At 38.4% G+C, this 22,809-nt stretch overlaps 1 long non-coding RNA gene across 2 annotated transcripts in view; it reads right to left on the reverse strand.

Moving 5' to 3' along the window:
* The window catches only part of LOC123379264, a 53,486-nt gene extending 36,107 nt beyond the window's left edge, over positions 1-17,379 (reverse strand). For both annotated transcript variants that reach the window (XR_006583519.1, XR_006583518.1), the window contains exon 1: positions 17,088-17,379. This is a non-coding gene — a long non-coding RNA (uncharacterized LOC123379264). The remainder of the gene's footprint in view (positions 1-17,087) is intronic.
* Positions 17,380-22,809: the final 5,430 nt, after the last annotated feature.

Genomic DNA, 22,809 nt, shown 5'->3' on the forward strand with positions numbered 1-22,809 from the left:
TCAATGCTATCTTTGACGGTGAATTCCAACCTGTTTTCTTCTTAGAGCAGAATGTATACATGAAGCACATCAGGGGTCACATTTGTTGAAATGGAAAATTCAAAACTGATGAGTTTTCAATTGCTGGTTTCCTCATGAGCATGTTCCTATGCCCCTCCACACATGAACATGTCAGAGCACTCAGGACTCCTGACTCCATTTCTTCACCCACAGAAACCACATTTCCTCTGACTCCTTCTCACTTCACCAATCCACAAACCCTTTAACTACCCCTGAAATATGGAGATATTTCCCGACATCTCCACAAATATAACAGAAAGCTTTTGTGGTCTCACGTAACCAAACTTATAACCATACGCACGCCTCGTGTGACCAAGAAAATCACTCATCTCTCTAGAGTGTCCGATTCAGGATTCTTTGAAATAGACCACAGTACATGGAATTTGAAGACTAAATGCTGGTGCTAAGGACTTCAGGGGCAGCAGGCACATACACAAAAGCAATGAAAGCCATGCCAAATTTTATTTAGTGCTTTATCTTTTCAAGTGTATACTTGTTTACTCATTTTTAAAGACTCTAAATTTTGCTTGCTCTCTGGAGGGAACATGTGGCTATTTCCCCTTGGTCTCACAAGAGTTCTGCATAAACATGATTTAAAACAAAATTTACTAATATAATTATGAGGTCATAAACCATATATATTCCTAATGAATCCTACATAAATCCAGGAAGCAGCAATAAGCAGTTTTATCCTTGATTATTATTAATAACAACCCTATAGCTTTAAACTGCTTTTGCATAGTGTATTAATATCTTCTGTGCACCTCCTTGGGTTTCTCTTCATCTCACCTATCCAGACACCAAATTGGCCACTTGGTTTGTGAAAGATCTGGTCAGTGCCCCACATGTGTATCTAGACAGCACTTTGCCTCAGAACCCCATCTCTTGCTTCCCACTGTGTTGAAACCTCATGTTGGGGACAGGGAAGGAACCTACCATCAACTCACATATGTACAATCCAGAATATGGGGGAGTCAACACCTAGTATTAGCTTCCTGGAGCCACCATAGTAAAATACCACAGACTGGGTCGCTCAAATAATGGAAATGTATTTTCTCCAAGTTCTGGAGGCTAGAAGTCTGAGATCAAGGTGTGCACAGACTGGCGTATCTCTGTCCAATCTTCCTCTTCTTGTAAGCATGCCAGTCAGACCAGATTAGAGCCCACTCTAAGAGTCTCACTTTGACTTAATCACTTTTAAAGGCCCAATCTCCACATATAGTCATATTCACAGGCACTGGGGCTTAGGGTTTCGACATATAAATTTGAGAGGAATACAATTCAGTCTATAACACACCCCATGGGGGACTAACGGAGGAAGGAAACTGATTAATTCTTTTCTCATTCTTCCTCTAGGAAGATGTTCCTGATTCACATTTCACGTGAAGGCTTTCAAACAGGACTTGGTGACCAAGCAAGCAGGCACTTATAGCAATGGCCTACTAGCAACTCATCTTTGTGTTGACTCTACTTCCTCCTATTCCTCAATACTTCCAGTTCCCAAGATCACAAATTCCAAAAAAACTTGCACTGAGGCTCTGCTTCCTGGAGAGCTCAGGCTAAGACCCATAACAAGAACCATGACAATTATGTCTTCCTATTATTGCTTCACAAACAGAGAAACAAGAGAGTCAGAGGAGAGTCACAGTTAGTGAGCTACAAAGTGAGAACTCTGACTTAAATCTTTTGATACCCAATCCTGCATTATTTCTCAGGTATCATAATATCTCCTAGCAATATCTATGCATAATCAGATAAATTTAAGCCATTTTCCCTACCAATTTTTAAAACTGTTAAAATGTACTAGAGATAAGAGTAAATAATCTACCTCCCTATTTTTAAATGCTATTTTTTCCTCTTTCCCCAAACCTAACAGTTTGATATTTCTTTTTCAAAGCTTACCTATATCTGAAATTATTCTTTTTTTCAATAGAAATTATATACGTTACAATCTTTATTGGTACTATCATAAACTATATTTTTCCAAGCAAACCACATCTCACAGTCAAATTAGGGAGGCTCTTATATCTTAATCAAAGCTTAACAGTTTAATCGTTCATTAAATATGAGAGTAATTTAGTGTCCTACTATGCAATCATTATTGTTTCCTGAAAATCTGATGTGATGAGGTATAATAATGCATACTGAAATATTGCCTGTGGAAGGTTATTTATTATTTCTCCTAGGTAAAAACATTCATAACTGAAATTTATTGGTCCATACTCCCTTCATTATAAATATTTTATGTTCTGCCTCAGGGATCCATGTCTTAGCATTTAAATGTCTCAATCTTGTGTCAGTAACAGGAAGAACAAGTTCACTGGGTGGAATTTTTGCCCTTTACTTCAGAATGTTACAATAATAATAGGCTATAAATATGTTATAATTATGCCTTTGATCACTGCTGTAGTTTTCTCGTCTGAATGAATTAAATTCAAAACTAAAGCTGAGCAGCTCAACAAAAATGACAGTAGTTCTCTTAAACTAAGATTTTACTGAAAGCCGTATTAATATAATGAAAATATTAGAGTGGCCAGGATAGTAAACCATTTTTCCTATTCTACCTTAATGTGAACTAGCACCTGTGCTCATCACCACTTTTACACATCAATAGCGATTTACATTTATCTGAGGCTTTACATTGTTAGGTGATCCTGATCACCACAACAGCCTTTAAGGTACTGAGCAGTTGTAAAAATCTCCAGTGTTCAAATGAGAAAACTGAGATTCAGGAATTACATGTGTACCATTTTTGTTTTAATTTTTTGAAATTTTAATCATGAGGTACAGGAAAATTGCACAACAGTGTGAATTTTACTCCTCTGTTTTCTGCAGAGGTAGGAGGTGAGGTTGTGGAGAAGGGTATATCTGAGAGGAGAGGACAGGAGTAGGTGACAAAACAGCAAACAACAGGTAATCCTGGTTGGAAGAATAGGGATGTGAGACTGAGGGAAGGTCCTGCATCACTTAAATTCTCCCAGATGTATCTCCCTGGGTAAAGCCTACAGGTTAACTGGGAGGTGCCTAGATTTGCTGTCATCTTCTTGGAAGTCCCAGCCAGCTATGGGACCAAGAGTTGCCCTCACTGATATAAGGCTTGTTATGTCACATTCGTTCATGAATTTATTAGACCATACTTGTTAATCAGAAGACACTTCCAACATCTTTATCTCACTGGTTCTCTTCTAAATAAATTCTGGACATAAACTATTGAAACCACCCTACACAAGGGAACACACAGAAGGAAGAAAAACTGAATTTCATCTCAGTGAATATTGAAAGGAAAATTGTATCCTGGTGTTAAATTATCCATATAGGAAATACCTGAAGAAAGGGCTAGCCTTTCAGTGTATATAAACATGTTGACAGGGAAAATTCCTGAATAAGTATTATGTAATTTGAGGGGAGGTGATTTTTGATAGTTTGGATCCAGGGTTTCGTGACCACTGAATTTTTCTGGGCAATACTGTGAGTCTACCTGTCCTCAAAAGTATTCCTTGAAACAATGGTACCTCTAGATGTACACAGGTTTACATGAAAAGAGTACGCTGTGATCACATTGTCAAATGCTGATTCCATGAAACATTCTGTTGACAAAGCAAGGTTGAGTTTCTTGCTTACCATGGGAAGAAAAATAGCTGCTTTTAACAGTCTTAGTAGCATCTCAAAGTGGGGAGGCCAAAGTAGAGATATGAGATTTGGGGAGTCTGGTTAAAGGGGGGTCTGACTAGGACTGCAAAAGGTTCATCATATAATAGGATTGGTTAACACAGCATGGATTTGGTTTCAAAGAGACTCTTGAAGAGTAAACTCTCTTTTGATGCTTTATTATCCGAGAAAGGCTATTTCACTGATGAGGATAAATGAAGTATTTCTATAAAAATGGATTTTCTTGGAGTTCCTAAAATTAATAATCATTTTTTTTGCAACTTTAACTTACTGAACAAGTTTCCTGAAGAGTGAAACCACCTAATAAAGATAGCCATAGTAAAGTCATGTTAGAGTATAGACAATAAATTAGTAGCTGTAAATGGTTTTGGTTCTCAACATAAATTTGTTAATCCCTGGGTTAAACAAAGCTAAGCAAATATTTTTACAGTGGTACTTTTCAAAGATTTTTTATTATGTGAATGCACATGTAATTTTAAAGGAAGGAGTATATAATAAATATTTCTATTTTATTCTGAAAATAAAATCTGCCAGGACTAGTATCTCATAAAATATAATTGCAGAAATAGTGACCAAGACTTTAGTACAGTCATTAAATAAATGTAAATATAAAATCCAAATAGAGGAGTAACTATAATCTCAATTTGGCATTTCCCTGCACACAGGCATGAATGTCTTTTTTTTTTTTAATGTTTACTTATTTTTTTTTTAATTTTTTTTTTCAACGTTTATTTATTTTGGGGACAGAGAGAGACAGAGCATGAACGGGGGAGGGGCAGAGAGAGAGGGAGACACAGAATCGGAAACAGGCTCCAGGCTCTGAGCCATCAGCCCAGAGCCCGACGCGGGGCTCGAACTCACAGACGGCGAGATCGTGATCTGGCTAAAGTCGGACGCTTAACCGACTGCGCCACCCAGGCGCCCCCGTTTACTTATTTTTAAGAGAGAGAGAGAGAGAGACAAAATGGAGCAGGGGAAGTGCAGAGAGAGAGAGGGAGACACAGAATCTGAAGCGAGCTCCAGGCTCTGAGCTGTTAGCACAGAGCCTGACGCAGGGCTTGAATTCACAGAAGGTGAGATAATGACCTGAGCCGAAGTCAGAAGGTTAACTGACTGAGCCACCCAGGTACCCCCAGGCATGAATGTCTTAAGCAGCCAACACAAAGGCACCCAGAGATGAAATTCAGTTCCTGAGTTAAAGCACAATCAGAATGCATCAGTAACTGAAATAAAGGCTCAAGGCACCAGTGGCTTGAGGAGGAAAGTGAAGCAGATGATATAAAAAAAGAGGAATCCTTCCAAAAGAGATAGTTGCTTAGCTAATAAAAAGAGTCAGGGATCTTTTTTATGCCTTCAATTTACCCTACAGTGTCAATATTGAATTGTTACACAGAAATAACACTCTTATTAGATGCTACTCTTCTAGGAGGTAAGAAACACTGCTTACTAAAAGTAAACAACAGTTAAAATAGCATTTTATCTTCATGCACACATAATTTGAATGGTCATACAGAGTTTTGATATTTTCTATTAATCCACAGAAAAGTATAGCTACTATCAGTAACAGGACATCTACTTAGTCTGGAATTGGTAAATACCACTGCAAGATGACATTCTTCATTTGATAGTGAAAGTATCAGTCACACTGTTTTGACATTATTTGAAAAAGCAACTAAGTGAGGACCTTTAGAGAAACAGTAGAGGCAGTAAAGCAAATTTAAAATATCAACTAAAGCCCCTCCCCCGCTTGTGCTCTTCCCAAAATAAATAAATTTTTTTTTTTTTTTTTAAAAGGAGAGAGCACCGAGATGGTTCAGTTGATTGAGCATCTGACTTCAGCTCAGGTCATGATCTTGCAGTTCCTGAATTCAAGCCCCACATTGGGCTCCTTGCTGTCAGCCTGTCAGTGCAGAGCCCACTTTGGATCCTCTGTCCCCCTTTCTCTGCCCCTCCCCAGCTTGTGCTCTCCAAAAAATCAGTAAATATTTAAAATATCAACTAAAATATTTAAATTAATTATATATTAACTGGGGGGGGGGGGGGAAGATAGGCTTGGTTTTTATGCCAGGAAATACTGAGTCAATTCCAGGAGATACTGAGATGATTCCAGGAGTTCACATAAATGTAATTCTGACTGTGCAGTTGCAAATGAAGCCACAGAGGAAGAAAAAGTCCAGATATCCTACAGAAACCAATGTGGTTGCTGAGCTCAGATTTTAAAGGGACATATATAAAGTCCAAACATCATTGGCCCTTTTCATGGCTGTCCTGAGCATGGTGATGTATGCAATTCAACAACTGCCAAGAAAGCATGGAAAAGTAATTCAGATCTTTACAGAAGTCTCTTAAGAGATGCTATATAAAAATACCATATACCTTCTCTTTATTCCTCATCCATTTTCATGGCAGGTGCTTCCCTAACACTAAACATCTTTCTGGATTCTTCCCTTTAACTGTTCCCTAAAACCTTCCATTTTTAGTCCAAACTCAAATGCCTATAACCACTTATTTTTCTAGGGCTTTTTCTGTTAAAAATCAATTTGGTCTTTCTCTGTTCTAAGGACCCAAATCAAAATGTAAAAGCCTAGCCCTAAAGATCAAAAATAATAAAGAATTCTTCTCTCTTAGAGCTATAGGGAAGTGGGAGGCTGACCAAAGTCTCTAAATATTTATGTTAATATCTTTGTTTTCTCAACATTTTCAAAAGATGAGATAAAAAAAAAAACATACCTAAGAATTCCTATTAGAGAGTGGCACAGAATCAATAGATTATGGAAGTCTGTGACACCAGATGAACTGGTTTGCCAATGAATCAGTCAATCAATCAAATAAGCTTTTTTATCCTTTGATCAGAGCAAGTAGAAGGTAAGGAATGAAATGTGCTCTGTTTGAAATCATTAATGACTAATGACAAAAAAGAAAAAGAAAACTTTTGTTTGTATTGAAAAAAGAGAAAACATTGATAGGGAATTCATTGGAGTTTCAATGCAGGAAAGATAGGTTAGCTTCTGGTCTTGAATTATCTCAAAAGGTCTCTAAGGAACTTGCAAACTAGATCATTAAAGCAAACATTGGCAGTGAACTTTCAGCGGCTGTCAAGAACGATAAAGAGTAATAAAACTGGTGATAGGCAAATGCCAATGAATTTTGCAAACTGGGATGAAAGGAGATTTGAAAAATTAGAGATAAGAGTTACACTGATTTCATCAGCTAAGATTTTAAAACTTTTTATAAAAGACTAGGTTCAGAAAACCTAAAGAAGCCATGATTAGTAGGAGCCAATAAATCATACTCTTCTAATTTCTTTCTTTATAGTCAGGGTCCTGGCATGGAACACACACAACCAGAGGGACACTCAACAAAATTCATAAAGGAGCCTCTTCGAGAGCATGGGGTAGGGTTAAAGGAAGTTTAGAGGGACAATGAAGCAGCTATGGAGAACTAGTACCATCCCACGCAGGACTGGCTACACAGTTTGCAGGACCTAGGGCAAAATGGAAATGCAGAGCCCTTTATTTATAATTTATTAAGAATTTCAAGACAGGGACCAAAGAGCATCAAACCAAGCACAGGGCCCTCTTGACCACACAGGTTGCAAACCTTCTGCAACCCTCCCTGACCCTTAGATTTCAAGCACAAAGGAGGGAAACACATAGGAGGACCTGCAGAGAGTTATAGTTGTATCTTTAGCTGAAGGAGAGGAATTGGTAGAAAAACTGAGCCACTTATACTAAGCCACTGATTACTGTGACTGTAAAGAGAGGGATCTGGAAAAACACATACCTTAATCTCATTATTTTCCTGCCCTTTTACAATTCCTGCCTGAATAGGACGATGGAATCTAGTCAATATAATGCTTCCAGGGGCACGAAGCAGGGTGGAGAGTGAGTTGGAAGAGTCAGGAAGAATATGGTGCACACCTTTATAAAGGGACTATGCCATTACATCTGTAAAACCTGGTAACCTTAGTCTATAAGGACTTTAGAAAGGTGTTTGACACAAGTTCTCAGGAACTCTTTTTGGACAATATGGAGAAATATGGTCTAGAGCAAAGATAATTATATGAATCAATAATAGGTCAAACAAATATATCTAAAGTCTACTGAAAATTAGACAAATGAAAACCTAAAGGGAATTGTATGTGCATCACAGTTCCTTTACCTGCTCCTATTCAGTTCACTTTTACTATTGATTTACAAATATAGAACTGCTTATCAAAGCCTGATTTACAGATTGCTGAGTGGGGCAGTGACTAACCAGGATGAAAGGATTAGAATCCAGAAAGGATCTTGACATGGGATGAAAAAAAACTTGGCCAATGGAGCAACTGAATCAATCTCATAGTAGTAAATCTTGGGATTTGCTCTCAAGTTCAAAAAGCCAATGGCACAGGTTTGGCACAGAAGAGACAATACGGATCAAAGGCAAAGTCAAGGTGAGTCATGAGTGTGATGGATTCTCCAAAAAGGAGATTAGGTTTCGGGCAGCATTAACTGAACAAAAGAAGTGATAATCCAAGCCTGGAATTACGTTTATCAAACCACACCCAGAGGTGCACCTGGGTGGCTCAGTCGCTTAAGCCTCTGACTCTTGGTTCCAGCTCAGGTCTTGATCTTGTGGTTTCATGAGTTCGAGCCCCTTATGGGGCTCTGTGCTGGCAGTGTCCATCCTGCTTGGGATTCTCCCTCTCTCTCTTTTTGCCCCTCCCCCTGCTCATGTTGTTTCCATCTCAAAAATAAATAAACTTAAAAACTACACCTGGAAATTTTGGTTTATTTTGAATGTCATATGTAGCTTGTGATGTACTCTGAGAAGAGGACAGGAGAAAAGACTTAGGATCAACTAAAACTAGGACCAACCACAAAAACTGATCTGGCTTTAGTAACTGATGTAAATGACAAGTTAAATGTGACAGTATTGAAATTATTGAAATTTTCTTTGATCAGCAAAGAAAATAAGAGCAAAAATCATAGATGAAATCGAAGATATGTATGAGTAGATGAGGCAACTCTTGCCTCCTCAGTTCCTCTCCCTGAATTTGCAGAGTTAAGAATCCTCCCCAAAAGAAGACCCTAGAACCAAAGGCTCACCGCCTTTTGGAAGGGAAGCGGAGAATTTTCCCACAGGGATTCACTTTATTATCATATAAAGAAATTCCTGTTAGGCCACAGTTACATACTTCTGAATTCTCTTTCTTATTGTGTCACTATGCCTATTTGAAGAAAAAGCCATGTACTAACACAGAACATAAATTATGCCTTAGTAGTAATAATTGAAGAGATTGAGGGCTAATAACAAAAGACCACTCAGGAGAGTAATGGTATCCAAACTGTATCCAAATATATTAAAGACTGCCATATGGTAGAATAATTACCATTGTACTTTACTAGCTTAAAGTATAAAACAAGACCTTTTTTTCTTTTAATCAGAGAGAGAGATGTCGTTAATGGTCAAATTTTCTGAAGACAAAATGAACTGCCTTGGAAAGCAGAAGGTTCCCCATAACTAAAAGTGAATGCCATAGTAACACTGCCTAGATTACTCTTTAGCAATGTGTTATTTAGGCAGTTCCAGCATTAGATGGATGTTTAAAGTATTTTTAAAAATCATTTATATATTTCATTCTTTCATTCAGTAACTATTTATTGAAAACTAGCCATATACACAACATGGTCCTAAGAACTGAGGATACAACAAATAGAAATAAGCCATTTCCTCATGGAGCTTAAATTCTAATGGGATAGGTCGATAATAAATAATTACTGAAATGTCACAGAGTAGTGGTAAATGTGGTGAAAATAAGTAAAGCAGGGTAAGGAGCTCAGGAGAGAGAAGAAGAGAAAGAAGAATGGAGAGGATGGTCAGGAAAGGCCTCTCTAGCCAATGAACTCATTTCCTTATCTACTAAACTTCTCTAAATCTCTAATTGTGGTCTCTTCTCAAGGATCTTATCATTTTTCTTCCTTATGTTAATTACCCTCAAAATGGTTTAATCTTTAACTCCTAAATGGAAAATAACTTTAACTTTTAAACCCAGAAGAACTTAGTAGTAAATCTATTATAGTGTAATTTACAAGCAGGATGTGCCCAATACTTACAATTTCAATTAGAACCATGATGTGGGCATCTTCATACATCTTGTACACAGTATACTACTCTTTCCTGACCAAGTAATATTTTGTAATATTTGGGCTCAGATCTGTCTTAATAATCTCAAATTGTTATTTCTTTGAGGAGGGGGAACAAACATTTGTTTATGTCTGTTGCCCATCTCCCTTTCATCTATGTCATTCTATTTATTCTATGAATAAATAAAATTTCCTGATAATGAATTGGAAATTTTAAGTTCATGACACAGAAGGAATTAAGATATTTCGATGCCAACATTTAATCAAATCTACTATTGGACAAAGGTAAGAAAATAAAGCAGTGTTATACTCCAAGCTTCAAAGTTAAGAGGAAGACAAAACAATTGGATTATAGACCCAAATTAGACACATACACAAAAATATCTTGTGGCCTTAATTTTTTTTTCTTTTTATTTCTGTTTTCCTTCCTTTCTTTCCTTCTTTCCTTCCTTCCTGCCTTTCTTCCTTCTTTCTTTCATTTTTAACTACTATTTTTAAATAGCTGAAGTACAGGGAGGAATTTGGAATGTCAGAGGGTTGAAAAGATCACTAGGACAAAAAAAAAATTCTGTTAATACAATGTGCTAACAAGTTGTTGTTATACAGTGTACTGAGGTTAAAATCACCTTAGAGAACATTTACTTTTCCTAATACCTATGGCATCAATAACACCTTGCAGAAATAGTCCTAGTGAGGTAAAATTAATTGTACAAGATCATACACTTACTCTTACAATAAAATAATTAAACAAATGGCATTCAGTTCAAGATAGGAGAACCGCATAATTCTCTATTTTTCTCTTGCTCCTGGTCACACTGAAGTTACAGGGGAAAAAATATAAATAAAAATTAGCAGTACTGGAAAAAAAGAGATTCTGATGACATCTGGAGAAAATACTAGAAGAGAAAAAGCAGACAACATATGATCATTGGGGAAATCACAGCAGGGAAACTATGGTCTCAAATATCCTAAATAGAATGGAAAAGGAGTCTGATTTTCCAAGGGATTCTCAAAGGTTCTCCATGCTCAGAGTTACAATTACAAACAGCACAACTAGACTGTACAAAAATATCAGAGTAATTAATTATATAATCACACTGGAAAAAGGCATGACAACTAACTCTTACTCCTCTTCCTTAGGAATATGGAACAAATAGCGATGACCCAAAGATAAAACCTAAGAGCTCTTCACATATCTGTACAGTCACATTCCTGAAGTTTCTGGCTCCTCTCACTGCTTCCTGACATGGATGAAACACCACACTGCAGGATTTCCCAAGCAGTAGCTAAATGGTCTAGATAACCCAACCCAGTTATAGAGGAGTTAAAGTTCTATGGGATAAATTCTAAGCAATGGCAGACAGGATGTGGGAGGGTACGAAGCAAGAAATAAGTCCTCTTTCTTCACTCCTTGGGATGGACTTGTTTGAGTTTGAATTTGGGGCAAGTAGGCACATCTGCCTTGCAAACTACTGTGTTTTACTGTGGTTGGTTGTGAGGTACAGCTAGAATGATAACATTTTACCATTAATTATTCCTTATTCCTTCCTGTTCTACTTCCCTTTTCCTTTATTCTCACAGCCCAGGCATTGAACTTCTCAAGTAAAGAGCATCAGCACTTAATCGTTTGCTCAGGCTATTTTTCTAAGGAACATTCTTTTTTTTTCCAACTTTTTTTTTTTTATTTATTTTTGGGACAGAGAGAGACAGAGCATGAACGGGGGAGGGGCAGAGAGAGAGGGAGACACAGAATCGGAAACAGGCTCCAGGCTCCGAGCCATCAGCCCAGAGCCTGACGCGGGGCTCGAACTCACGGACCGCGAGATCGTTACCTGGCTGAAGTCGGACGCTTAACCGACTGCGCCACCCAGGCGCCCCTCTAAGGAACATTCTTAGTTAAATTGTTCCCCTCCACTGAAGATATATTTACATCTTAACCCCCAATATCTCAGAATGTGACCTTATTAAAAATGGGGTTATTGCAGATATAATTAGTTAAGAGAGGTCATGCTAAAGTGGGGTTAGCTTTTAATCCAATATTACTGATATCCTTATAAGAAGAGGAGATGAGACAGATACACAGGGAGAGTATCTCATGAAGACTTAGAAATTGGAGTTAACCTTGCCACAAGCTGAGGAACTCATGGGCCAACCAGAAACTAGAAAAGACAAGAAAGGATCCTCTTTTAGTTCAGAAGGAGTAAGCTCTTATCAACACCTTGATTTTGAACTTCTAGCTTCTAGAACTGGTAGATAATAAATTTCTGTTGTGTCAAGCCATTCAGTTTATGGTAATTTGTTATAGCAGCCTCTGAAAATTAATATAAGGGTTCAAACAATTAGTACCAGAAATTGTTCTAGAACACAGATCTTTGGGATAGGATTTTGGAGTTAGATGCTCATCTGCCTGAAAGCAAGAGAGACACAACTGCTGGTGTTAAGTATGACCCTGATAACTCATGGCAAACAATGGCATCACAATTAAACTTTCATCAGTGGTTAACTGGCTTGAGGTAGAGGTGGAAGAAGAGGGCCACGTATCTGCAGTGCTTAATCACTGTGGAGAAAATGACAGATAAAAAGATAGTGAAACAAGCTTTTAACAAGGCCAGATAACTTTTAAAAAGAAAATGATAGACCCAAGGCAGTTAATTACTAACTTAAAGCATTCTCAGAACCCAGAGGGCTTCTGTGGCACCCTTAAAGGAGATTCTCATCTTTTGAAGCCTCAGGACAGACTGGTGAAAATCAAGAACAGAATTTGATGATAACAATGTTAGAACTGCAAAGGAAACTAATTGTACAGCCTCAGGAGTTTTCCCATGTCAAAGCCAGGACTCTGATAGAAAAGAAAAGATTGAGACCCTTAGATCTGGCATGAGGACACTTGGGAGGATAAGCTTAGGAATCTTGACTCCTGAACTCTCCAAAGGTCTCCTGGCTGATAGAAGCAGCCTTATCTTCCTCACCAGACCACAGCCTCTGCTTGCCTTGGGACTATTTAATGACTGCACTGAAATTGGACATTTGCAAGACCCAAAGATTTGCCCTCAGAGTTTCTCACTGCTTCTAGAGCAATAACCAAGTCAGAACTTAGCACAGTTGATTACAGAAATGCAGTACCAGCTGTCATGTTAAAGGCATTTCAGGATCTAACTAATAATATATACCAGCTGGGAGCAGATCTTGAGAGAGTTAAATGGAGACGAGTGGAGTTTGGAGTTTTGGATGGGGAGAATTCAATGACATGGTCCTGACCCAAGACCTGTATTCAATGTTATGCCTTCTTCTTTTTTTACCATTTTCTTTCTTTCTCTCTTTCTTTGAGAGGGAAAGAGTGTGCGTGCAGTGGGAGAGGTGTAGAAAGAGAGGGAGAGAGAGTCCCAAGCAGGCCTCAGCATTGTCAGCACAGAACCTGACTCAGGGCTCTCTCCCTGAGATCATGACCTAAACCAAAATCAGGAATCCAACTACCAGACTGAGCAGCCCAAGTGCCCCTGAGCTCTTTTCATTCTTTCCTTTCTCATTACCTTTCTCCCTATTATCATTTAAATTATCATTGTTAGGATATGTAAATAAATTATAGTCTGTCCATTCAATGAAATTCTATTCAGCCATATAAATGAATAAGCTATAAGACATAGCAAACGTGGAAAGATATGCTTTAGACACCAGAATGTACCACCAACTCCATTCGTTTCAATAGACTCTGTGTCCTAGCTGTTAAGGTGGTAATTGGTTGGGACTGTACTTACTAATAAATTAGCCCACCAGCTTTTCCGGGAAACTCTGTTTTCTAAGGAACTTGATTCAAGGCAGATGTTTGTAATATAAGGTTACATGAAAAAAGTTAGTTATAAGATATTACGGAGATGACAAATTTAATGTGACAAAATGTATAAGTATATACATGTTGAAAAATATGGTTGAAAAGGTAGAAAAAGAAGTCTCAGTGGATATACCTCCAATTCTTGAAAATGAGTAGAAGACTTTGATTATTTAAAAAAAATGTTTAATGTTTGTTTATTTTTGAGAGAGAAAGAGAGACAGAGTATGAGTAAGGAAGGGGCAGAGAGAGGGAGACAAGAATCTGAACCAGGCTCTGGGCTCTGAGCTGTCAGCACAGAGTTCGACAAGGGGCTCAAACTCGTGAACCATGTGATCATGACCTGAGCAGAAGTCAGACACTTAACTGACTGAGCCACCCAGGTGCTCCTGATTGCTTATTTATACTTCTCTATTTAAAAAATTTTAAAGTCATCTATTATATTATATTCATCTATTATATTTACAATTTTAAAGAATACTAAAAAAGAAAAAATATAAAATATGCTGATATGATGGCATACTACTTTGAACATGTTGCGTATTTTCATATTATTGATAAATAATTTTAAGAATCAGAAGCAAAACAGTTGAAAAATGGTCATTATTGGAAAATGAGTTACATAAAGTAAATGTTCACATCTTTTTCTATGTGCTTAACATTCACTAGTCCTAAATTGATATGCTTCTGTACTTATAATAGGGAATACAATACAAATAAATGTTTTTCAAAGTTGTATTTATACAATACAAAAGGAAATGCAAATCTATCAGTTAACAGATTTAAAAAAAATTTTTTTTTAATATTTATTTTTGAGACAGAGAGAGAGAGCATGAACGGGGGAGGGTCAGAGAGAAAGGGAAACACAGAATTGGAAGCAGGCTCCAGGCTCTGAGCTGTCAGCACAGAGCCTGACGCGGGGCTCAAACCCATGGATTGTGAGATCATGACCCAAGCCGAAGTCGGACGCTCAACCGACTGAGCCACCCAGGCACTCCAACAGATTTTTTTAAAAATCAATGTGAATAAACAAACAAGTAGATGAAAACTCCTTTTAAAAATGTAACTGAGACAATATTTATTGCAGTTGTGCTCTGAATAAGAGTATTTCACTTGTTGTCTGAAGACAGAGCCAAACTCTTTATCTTTGAAAAAAAAATTAAGCTCCTTAAGAAAAAACACTGAAATTGAAATCTTTGGTATAATCTGATAAGATTAAAATTATAATTTTCTGTAATTAAAATTTAGGCATATACAAACTATTGTGATATCCTAATGAATATAATACTTCTTTAGCTATCCATACATATGTGTTTTTAAGATGCATTATAGGGGCCTCTTTAAGATACCATCATAAGTTGGCTTAAAAATAATTTTCTTCATTTTATGCTGAAAGTGAGAAAATCTCCCACAGAAAGGGTAGCATGTCTATAAAATAACAGAATATTAACAGAAGGTGCTTATATAAGTTATTCTAAATTGCTTTTAATGCTATTATTTAGTTATTATCTTTAAACTGCAAAATACACTTAAGCCACTTTATTTTCATAAAATAAAATTTTCAGTTATGCACTGCTGAATAATTTCTATTTGATTTTTTGGCAATTAGAATAGATCATTGATTTTAAGGGTCCAAAAGTAAATTGTAGGCCAACATAGACTATACTTTTGTTTGTAGTGAAGGTAAGAGACTTTGAAGACACTAGAGAAGGAAACTGATTACTCACACATTGCTTGTGGGAATGTAAAATGGAAAACATTCTGGGCATTTCATAAAGCACTAAATTTGCAACCATCAAAACTCAGTGATCACAATTCTAGATCTACCCCAGAGAAATGAAAACCTAGGTTCTTGCAAAAACCAGTACAGGAATGTGAACAGTAGCATGTTTTTTCATAGCCCAAAACACGAGATAACCTCTATATCCTTCTAAAGGATGAACAGTTAGGGGCGCTTGGGGGGCTCAACTGGTGGCTCAGGCTAAGGGCTGAGCATCGAGCCTGCCTTGGATTCTCTCTCTCCCTCTCTCTCTGCCCCTCCCCTGCTCATGCATGTGCATAAACACACACACTCTCTCTCTCTCTCTCAAAATAAATAATCATTTAAAAAGGGGGGTTAAAAAATAAGTAAATAAAGGTGGATGGTTAAACTGACTGTGGCAATTCATACCATAGGATACCATTCAGCAAATAAAAAGGAGACAAAGTATTGATATATTTGTACACTGGGGTACTCACTTCCCAATACAGAAAACAGGTGGTTAGGGTTTATATAGTGGACACTCTGAATGAATCTCCAGAGAATGATGTTGAAGGAAAAATTTAATTCCCCGAAGATATATACCGTACAATTTGCATTTATACAGAATTCTTGAAATGGCAGAACTCTGGAAATGGGGAATAGCTTAGTAGTTGCCAAGCATTAGGGGAATGGGACATAAGGGAGGTGATATAGTGATGAAAAGGCAATGAGAAGGATCCTTGCAGTGAGGAAACGGGCTGTATATACAGTATATGGAGGTCTGGATCCTGGTTTTTATACTGTATTACAATTTTCCAAGACATTATCCATGGGGGAAAGTGAGTAAATGGTACGTGGGAATACCTCTGTATTATTTCTTACAAATGCATGAGAATCCACAATGAGAGGACAGCAATATTTTAATGAAAAGAAAAAAGAATAGAGTCGAACCCTCTAATAGTTGAAAAGGACCTGAGTATTCTGACAATCCCTGCTTGGATATCTTGGTGGTAGATCAGTCCCCACGGAGGTTCTCCCTTGGTAATATCATCTCTCCCCCCCCCCCCCCCGGGGACATTCCTCAAATGCCGAGAGTACCCGAGATGACTCAGAACAACCAAGACAGCAATAAAGTTCTCAAGCAGAGGTGGAAACGCATACAGAAAGCAAGAGCCAGAAGCAAAGAGGAATCCCCAATGTGACAGTGGGCCCATTAGTGAGAGAGACACTGATTAAAACAAACAAACAAAACCAACCAACCAACCAACCAAACAAACAAACAAAAAACCTGAGGTGGACGGGATGCGCCCAAAAGTGCGAACTGATAGCAGTCCAAACCTGAGGTGCTGGAAAGCACCCACAGCCTGGGATCCACTGAATGAGAGCACACACTCTATACTGCAGTGGGGTAGGTTCCCTCTGGGGTTTTGCACTTCCCCTCCGCCGGGTGGCGCTTGGTCTGGCACAGGAGCCTCAACGATTCAGAGGTTACGTTCTGGGCCACGTCAGCTTTGGCGGACGGGGGCCTCAGGACCCTGACCCACCACATCCCTTTTCCTTGCTGCTCAGGCCCCCAGTACCATGGACTAACCCGCCTAGCACACTTGCCCACCCACGCCCTGTCTTTCAGGTGCACTTCTGCCCTTCCCTTGACTTCTCCTACCTGCCCTGAGGAAAGGCTGAAGCTGGGTCATTGCCCTGCCCTCCTTCACTGTGGCCTGTGGGCCTGAGAAGTCCTACAGCTGCCGCACCACCAGTAAAGGGTCGTCACGAGCAACTCTGTCCAGCGGGCTGTATACAAGGACCTGGTGCTCCGACTGCCGATCCTCTCAGCCAGGCAACTAGAGGCCAAAGGCATCTGAGACTGTAGCGGGACCAGCTGCTGCAGGGCGGCAGGTGGGGCCGCAGGCACGACTGCACCTGGAGAGGCCGGCCAGTTCGGCTCCGCCCATCACCGGGCGCTCTTCCGCTTCTTCGCGCATGCGCAAGGTCCCAGTACATGAAGGATACCCTGGAGGAGCTGCGGTGTGGCAAGCGTACCTGGATGTGGGCCTTACATTCCTGACCCTGGGGCCTTTCCAGGTATAGCCAGGACTTCCAGAGGAGCTACCAGAAGGATCTGGAGAGGCTGTGATGGAGGCCAATCATCTTCACCTCGGCTGAGGCCAGAGGGTACAACTCGAATGCGCTGGACCTACACTTCTGCTTCCGGCATGCGGGGCAGCACAGTCAGCAAGAAGACGTGCCCTAGGACATGAGCGCACCATTGCCTCTCCTAGCTGCTGCTGGCTGGACCTCCTCTGCCGAGACCCGGTGGGCAGATGGATCAGAGATGGCTTTGCCAGCAGATATCCAGGCTCAGTGGGCAGGAGGCAGCCCCAGGACGGGAGAGGTGACGCCGGCAAACGGGCCTTGACCTGGTTCTCACCATGTCCTCCTGCACCGGGGTAACCTCTGTGCCCTTTTCCCAGGTGCTACCACCAGGTTCCATTCTAGTGCCAGAGCCCCTGTAGGCACTATAGTGTGGGCAATTCGCCAGTGATCCTTCAGTGTGAGAGGTGAGATATACTGGAGAAACAAGCTTGATGATTGCCCTTGAGCCGCATTTCACAAAGCCTGTACCCAGTACTGAAGCATAGGGTCCCCTTACGCTTCCCGGCACCCCTGTAGACCACGCAGACGCCAGTGAAGGCGCACAACGCATGACCTGAGTGCACCTAGAGATAAGGCCTGAATAGCCAGACCGAGACGTAGGCTTTTTCCCAACGTGGTCATTTGGTTGGATGGACTAACCAGTTGCTGTCACTGAGACCTGCCCTTCAGTAACCCTGCCATGGTGAGAGCTTTTTAGACTTCCTACTCTCACTAGTGAATAGCCTTACACATTCTTCATGCCAGAGCCTAACCCCATTTTTTGGCGAGAGGGCAAAAACCCAGACCCATACACCATTCACGGCTGAGCATTTGTGCAGAAATCACTTCTAAATGAAAAAGTACATACATACACAAGGTTAAGCCTTATCTGAGTCTTCAAACAGTATTCTCCATAGACACACATCTCCCCAAAAAGTAACAATTTTGATCTTTAAAACTTGACATTTCTATTAAGACTTCAATATCACCATTAGTTTTTAGATACACTTATAGAACTTAATCCCCAATGCTTTTAGCATAAGTTGTCTTGCATTTGCTTTAATTAAATTCATCTGTGCTTCAACATAACATTCATTCTTTAAAAAAAAAATTCATTCACTAACACTAACACAAGATTTTTTTTTTCTGTTAGAAACATAATCTCTGCTATCAAGCTCATCAAATGCCTAGCACAAATTTTTAAAATAGACTTGCTTCTTGGAGAAATTTTAGATTCACAGCAAAATTGAAAGTAGAGAGTTCCCATTCACTTCCCATACACAGCCTCCCACGCTATCAACATCCCACGCCAAGATGGTACATTTGTTACCTTTTATGAAACTACATTGGCACATCATTATCATCCAAGGTCTGTTTTTGTTTGTTTGTTTGTTTTTTTACATTAGGGTTCACTCTTGGTGTTGTATACTCTGGGTTTTGGCAGATGTATAATGACATATATCCACCATTATAGTATTATGCATAATAGTTTCACTGTCCTTAAATTCCTCTCTGTTCCTTATCTTCATCTTTCTTCTCCTCAACCCCTGGCAACCCCCTATCTATAACTGTCTTCATAGTTTTGCCTTTCCTAGAATGTTGTAAGTTGGAATCATACAGTAAGTAGCATTTACAAATTGGCTTTTTCACTTAGTAATATGCACTTAAGTTTCTTCCATGTCTTTTCATGGCTTGATACCTTATTGGATTTTAGTGCCAAATACTGTTTCATTGTTCAAATGTACAACTTTTTATATCCATTCACCTGCTGAAAAGACCTTTTAGTTGCTTCTAAGTTTGGGCAGTTATAAATAAAGCTAGTTTAAATATACATGTGCAGGTTTTTCTGTGGATACTAGTTTTCAACTCCTTTGAGTAAATTCCAAAGGATGTGATTGCTATTGCAAATGGTTAGAGTATGCGTAGTTTTGTAGGAAACTGCCAAACTGACTTCCAAAGTGCTTGTACCATTTTGCATTCTCAGCAGCAATGAATGAGAATTCCTGTTGCTCCACATCCTTGCCAACATTTTGGATTTTCACCATTCTGATAGGTATGTAGTGGTATTTCATTGTTTCAATCTGCGGTTCCCTAATGACGTATGACACTAACAATCTTTTCATATGCTTATTTGTCATCTGTATATCTTCCTTGGTGAGTATCTAGATCTTTTGCTCATTATTAATCAGTTGTTTTCTTACTGTTGAGTCTTAATGGTTCTTTATATATTTTGAATAACAGTATTTTATTAGATATATCTTTTAGAGATACTTTCTCCTAGTCTGTGGCTTGTCTTCTCATTCTCTTAAGCGCATCTGTGGTGGAGCAGAAGTTTTAATGTTTAATTTTAATTAAGTCCAACATATCAGTTATTTCTTTCAATGATCATACCTTTTCATCATTGCACCAAACCAAGGTCATCTAGATTTTCTCCTATGTTATGTTCTCACAAGGGGGTGGAGTTGTTTTTGTTTTTGTCTTTGTATTTAGTTTTTCAATTTACATTTAGGTCTGTGAGTTAATATTTGAGTTACTATTTTAAAGGGTGTAAAGTCTGTGTCTGGATTAATTTTTTCTCATGTCGATGTCAGTGGTTGCCTGAAATTGGATAGTGTCGGTCCTCTAAGTTTATTCTTCTCCTTCAATATTGTATTGCTGATTCTGGGTCTTTTGCCTCTCCATATAAACTTTAGAATCAATTTGTCTATATCCACATAGCTTGCTGAGATTTTCATTGGTATTGTGTTGAATCTATATATTAGATTGGGAAAATTGATATATTTACAATTTGAGTCTTTTTATCCATGAACATGTAATAAGTATCTCTCCACTTATTCAGCTCTTTGATTTCTTTCACCAGAATTTTGTAGTTTTTCTTAATATATGTATTTTGCTCTTGTATATATTTTGTTAGATTTATACCTATTCTATTTTGGGGGATGCTAATTAAATAGCATTGCATTTTTTTTTTAATTTCACATCCCAATTGTTCATTGCTGGTATGCAGAAAAGCAGTTGACTTTTGTATGTTTAGCATATAAACATATAAAACCTCTCTATAATCACTGTTGCTTCAAGGAGTATTTTTGTCGATTCTCTCTCTATAGGTTTTCTACATTGACAGGCATGTCGTCTGCTAACAAGTACAGTTTATTTCTTCCTTCCCTGTCTGTATACCTTCTATTTCCTTTTCTTGTTTTATTACATTAGCTTAGTCTGCCAGTGTAATGTTGAAAAGAAGAGGTGAAACAGGACATCCTTGTCTTCTTCCTGATATTAGTGAGAAAGCTTATAGTTTCTCATTATTAAGTATTATTTAGCTTTAGGTTTTTGTGTATGTTTTTTAATCAAGTTGAGGATGCTCCCCTCAATTTCTGGTTCCTCAGTTTTTATCATGAATTGTGGTTGGATTTTGTCAAAGGCATTTTCTGCATCCATTGATGTAAACATGTGAATTTTCTTTTGTAGCTTGTTGTGATAGATTACATTAATTTGATTTTTGGACATTAAACTGGCTTTGCATGTTTAGAATCAATCCTACTTGGGGGCACCTGGGTAGCTCAGTCGGTTGAGCGTCCGACTTTGGCTCAGGTCATGATCTCACAGTCTGTGAGTTCGAGCCCCGCATCGGGCTCTGTGCTGATGGCTCAGAACCTGGAGCCTGCTTCCGATTCTGTGTCTCCCTCTCTCTCTGCCCCTTCCCTGCTCATGCTCTGTCTCTCTCTGTCTCAAAAATAAATAAAAACATAAAAAAAAAAAAAAGGATCAATCCTACTTGATCATGGTATATAGTTCTTTTTATACATGGTTGGATTTGATTTGCTTATATTTCTCTCGAGGATTATTTCCTGTATGTTCTTGAAAGATATTGGTCTGTAATTTTCTTTTAATGTGTTTATCTAGTTTTGGTTTGAGAATAATGTTAGCCTCATAGAAGGAGTTAGGAAGTATTCCCTTTGCTTCTGTCCTTCAGAAGAAACTGTAGAACATTGGTATAATTTCCTTAAATGTTTGGTAGAATTTACCAGTGAATCCGTCTGAATCTGGTACTTTCTGTTTTGAAAAGTTATTAATTATTATTATTATTATTAAATGTTTATTTATATATTTTGAGAGAGAGAGAGAGAGGGAGAGGGAGAGCACTCATGTACGTCCAAGTGGAAGAGGGGCAGAGAGAGGGAGAGAGAGAATCCCAAGCAGGCTCCACACTGTCGGCACAGAGGCCAGATCACAAAATTTTAAATTATGACCTGAGCCAAAATCAAGAGTCCAATGCTTGACCTACTGTGCCACCCAGGCACGCCAGAAGGTTATTAATTACTGATTCAATTTATTTCATAAATGTATGTGTATTCAGATTGTCTATTTCTTCTTTATGAGCTTTGGCAAATTGTCTTTCAAGGATTTGTCCATTTTATCTAAATTGACAAATGTGTAGGCATGGAGTCGTTCATAATGTTCCTTCTTTTTTTTTTTTTTAAGTTTATTTATTTTGAGAGAGAGATAGTGCTAGTGGGGAGGCCCAGAGAGAGAGGGAGACAGAGAATCCCGAGCAAGCTCTGTGCTGCCAGCACAGAACCAGATGCAGGACTTGAACTCAAAACTTCAAGATCATGACTTGAGCCAAAACCAAGAGTCTGATGCTTAACCGAATGAGCCACTAGGGCGCCCTTAGTGTTCCTTAATTATTAATTATTATTCCTTAATGTTCCTTAATTATTATTCTTCTAATGTCCATGAGATCTGTAATAATATTCCCTCTTTCATTTTTGATATTAGTAATTTGTGTCATCTCTCTTCTTCTCTTAGTTTTCCTGGTTATTACTGATCTTTTCAAAGAACCAGCTTTTGGTTCCATTGATTTTCTCAATGGATTTTCCTTTTTTTAATATCTTTGATTTATGCTCTAATTTTTATTATTTCTGTTCTTCTGCTTACTCTAGATTTAATTTCCTTTTCTTTTTCTTATTATCGAAGATGGAAGCTTAGATTATTGGTTTGATATGTTCCTTCTTTCCTAATGTTTGCAATCAGTACTATGAATTTCCCTATAAACACTGTTTTCTCTGCATCCCACAAATTTTCATATTTTTATTGTATTTTTACTTTCATTTACTTAAAATATCCTTAAGTTTTTCTTGAGGTTTCTTCTTTGGCCTATAAGTTATTTGAAAATGTGTTGTTTAATCTCCAAGTATTGGGGGATGTTCCAGCTACCTTTCTGTTATTGATTTCTAGAGTAATTCCATTAT

The sequence above is a fragment of the Felis catus genome, chromosome C1, assembly GCF_018350175.1.
Source record: "Felis catus isolate Fca126 chromosome C1, F.catus_Fca126_mat1.0, whole genome shotgun sequence".
NCBI lineage: Eukaryota > Metazoa > Chordata > Mammalia > Carnivora > Felidae > Felis > Felis catus.